We start from the raw sequence: 4,252 nt of genomic DNA on the forward strand, positions 1-4,252 counted from the left end.
GATGGCAACATGGATAAGAGTCGCGCTTCATATTTCACGGCCGCTGAACAACAGCTCCTGATGGAGTTCTATGAAGAGGTGAAAGATATCATAAGAAAAAAAGGCAATACCAATGCCATAATTAAAGAGAGAAAGCCTGGCAGACAATAGCGGACCGGCTTAATGCTTAAGTAGTCCAAAACTGTACAATTAATAAACAGTGCTCCACTGGAACTGTCATAATTAGGCTACAATTAAAGGACTAAAGGAGTTACTTTAAGTCCACTAATCAACTGTTGTACACTTTGCTTTAAATGTGGCAAGTAGAGGTGCATGTTACTCAGGAAATGTAGAGTATGATTAAGTGCAAACAATTATCCACAATGTGTGTCATTTAATCTATTTTTCTCATGTTACGTTTTTATCTATTTTATCTTTCTATCCTTCATAAAGAACAAACTTGTCTGGCCATAAAAGGACCTGGCAGCAAGTTAAAATTAAATACAAGAACATTTTGCAGGCTGGTAAGTGACTTTAAAGTAGATAACAGTGAACAAATGAGGTGAATAGATTAGGTGTCTGCTGACATGTTGAATGTCTGTATGATTGTAGCAGTTAAAAAAAAGCCCATAGAACTGGCAAAAGGGAGGCCCCAGGTGATAAGAAGGGGATCCAGGCGCAGGGGACAGTAACAAAGACTGTTACCAGCCACAAGAATTGTGTCGCCTTCATACAAAGGGTACATATTGCAGCACTACTGCACATGTAAACCACAATCAATAAATATATTATACTGTCTGACTTTGGATTTCCTTGCAGTGTCTGGGAACACGCTTACACTTTTGGAGCCACCAGAAGATGATCCGGTTAGTACATTGTATTGAAATCACAGGCTTGGTATGTCCTGTGAAAGTTCTCTCAATACATGTATGTATGTATATGGCAGGGGGAAGGCACATCTGCAGCTGCAGAATGCACTTCTGCAGATGAGGAGACTGTGTCACTGGACTCCAGAAGGCTTGAGGTATGTCAATTTTATGGAAATATCCTGTTTATTTAGTCCATAAAGGATATGAAGTCAGTGATGTGGTGCTAATAGAAAATATATGTGTAACAGGACCCAGATGCTGCACAGTCTCCTAAGCAGCCTGGTAACATTGTGAGTATTGGCCAAAGTAAATCTACATTATGCACAAATCCTGCTGTGCTAATTGACATTTCTTTTACAGACTTCACAAACTGTCAGAAGACTATACGCAAAGCACCTGGAGAGACAGATAGAGCTGGCAGACGTTAAAATCAAACTCAAGAAGAGAAAGCTCCAAGAAATGGAGCTGGATCTTGAGATTAAACGCCGGACACTCAGGAAACTGGACCTTGAAATCCAGAAACTAGAAAGAGAAGTGAGTATTTCAGTGCACACAGTAACCATAACTGCAATACAGTGTTTTAATCTTTGTTGCTTTTACTCTCTCTATTCCAGGATCCAAGCAACCGAGGCAAATGAGGGCTGCCAAATAAAAATAAAAATTCAACTATAAAACATTGTGGTGTCCTCCCTTTTTCATGAATGTGAAGTAGAATTTAAAAGAACCACCAATGCTAAACAACACAGCACACACAGCAAAAAGTAACATTTAAAATCTTTTATTAACTAAAGACAGGTTAAATCTAAAAATTAAGAGAAGAAATTTGCAATATATTGCTTCCTGACAAGTCTGCCATTAATGTTGTCTGAAAAGTCAACATCAACAGCCACTCAGAGGGGCCTCTCCTTTCTCAGGGCTGCAATGTTATGCAGTACTGCGCATGCAGCAATGACATCACAGGCCCTGTCCGGGGAAACCCTCAGGTGGTGCAGGCACTGAAACCGAGATTTCAGAAGGCCGAAGGTCATCTCGATTCGAGCCCTTGTCTTGCTGTGTGCATGGTTGTAGGCCTGCTGTGGTGGGGTTTGGGGGTCCGCAAGGGGAGTCAAGAGGAATGACTCGCAGGCGTAGCCTTTGTCTCCCAGCAGCACACCAGAGAATTCGCCTGATAATACAAGATATCATTTAAAAACTACACGGCAGAGTTAACACTCATGATCTCCAGGTGCTTACAGTACAAATTAAAATGTGTGCTTACCTTGTGAAAGTCTCTCGTATCTGGACTAGCAGAAAGACTCCTGGAGTCATGCACTGGCCACTTTGCTCTAAATTGCTGACAAGGCAGTCACATCCCAAACAGATCATCTGAATGTAAGTTGTGGACATTAGGTCATTTAATGGGTGAGAAGTGCTACCAAACTCACTTAGTCCCACGCTGTATCGATTTTGTATGTTGAAATGACATGACCTCGGTGTTTGGATGTCAAAATCTCAATTGGGCCCACCCCCCCCACACTTATATGACTTACATGTTAATAAGGAACAAAAATAGGACTTCAGGGCAATCCCTATTATTTTTAGGAAGTCAAAATTAATACAGTTAAAAATTCATAATCCAACATCAATAATACATAATATACTTACCCTTTGAACAAATCCAATACTTGCCTTATTTCATATACATAAAAAACTCTACTAACATTATAATAAAAATATATACTTACTATTTCAAACAAACCATTTACTTTATTTTATATACTTTAAATTATCCTAACATTAATAATAAATATATTATTGATTTGATTAAAAACTTACCTTAATTCTATATAGCCTTCCTACAAATTTAATAACAAATACACACTACCTTATTGATAAAATCAAATACTTACCCTGAGAAACCAGTAAAACCAAACTTGAAAATCAACTTGAAAAAAAATTAAATAAAAAAAAAGGGGAGGGTATAAATATGAGGAGCAGGGAGCTCTTGTCAACTTTTCGTTTGGACATCGAAGAGCAACATTTCCATTCAGCTCCTGAGCCATCCGATACTTTTTCTGTGTGCCTACCCTGAGGAAGACTGTTACTAGGGCACACTACATTGCTAAAATCACTGTTATTATTAATTATTAGTTATTATTAAGTATTATTATTTTGCTAACAGTTACTGTTGTCGCTGCTCGCTGTCCCCATCGTTGCTGCTGTCATCGTCACCGTCTTTTTCATGAATCGTCATCGATCATTACTATTAATGTTATGTTTTTGCTACTATTGTTGCTGTACATCTGTTTGCTCTCTGTTTCTTTCTCTCGTTTGTCTCTCTCTCTGTTGTCTCTCTCTCTCTCTCTCTCTCTCTCTCTCCCACCCCACCTAGAGTCAAGGGTCTGTCCTAGGTTCTGCCTGTTAAAAGGAGTTTTTTCCCTTGCCCCGTCGCAAAGTGCTTGCTCATGTTGTACATTGGGTCCTGTATAATGTTAAAAAGGAGTTCGTGTCTATTTGCATTGAAAAGTGTGCTATTATTTGAAAAAAGTGTCTGAGTAACTTCTGTTATGAATTGGCGATATATCAAATAAAATTGAATTGAAATTGAACCTCATTAGTTTAATTAATTTTTTTATTTATTTTATTTTTATTTACACCCAAAAAAAACAAGCTTTTCTTTTCTTTTAACAAGAACATCCTTTCCACTTGAAGCGCATTTAGTTGTTTGTTTTTCTTTATAATATAATATTTCATTTTACACTTTTATATAATAAATAAATACGACTCTCAGCCAAGATGGCTGATGATGAATGGCACTTGGTGCGCAGGAAGCGCCCACGCCCATTCCACCCATGCCAGGACCGGGGTTATGAGGAAGTTCGTGGGTGGAAGGACCGTGCTCCCCTGTCCTCCTTCGGAGAAGGGATCAGGGTCCCCTACCCTAACCCTTGTGGAACTCCATGACTAACTGTAGTATTTATTGAAGAATTCATCGTTAACATGACAAACTGTGAACGATCTGATAAATAGGACCTAAAACGCAGCCTTAGTGCGGGTTCCTTTTAAGCCAATTGAATGCTCAAGTCCTCTGTAAAGAATATTAATGGTAATGGGTGGCCAAAATGCAGCACTAAGACCTAAATAATACAAGTACAGAGACAAGTCCATTGTCCAGAGAGCCAATCAAAAGGTCATTATTAACTTTAACCAGAGCTGTCTCTGTGCTTGTGATGAACTTCAATTAGGTACAACATGGGTTTAACCAGACAGGTTGATGGGCTTTCGATGCAGAAACTATTGAAGTTAACTGAAAAGAACTGATAGCAGAAAAAACAGTGTAAATATATATAATTTACATTAGTTAAAGTTCTGAACTTGGAGAGCACTGATTAACGTTGATGCAGTTGGTGGATTAATTTTTTCTC

This window comes from Morone saxatilis, unplaced genomic scaffold (genome assembly GCF_004916995.1).
Source record: "Morone saxatilis isolate NCDOM2014 unplaced genomic scaffold, NCSU_SB_2.0 Contig21, whole genome shotgun sequence".
In the NCBI taxonomy this organism is placed as follows: domain Eukaryota; kingdom Metazoa; phylum Chordata; class Actinopteri; family Moronidae; genus Morone; species Morone saxatilis.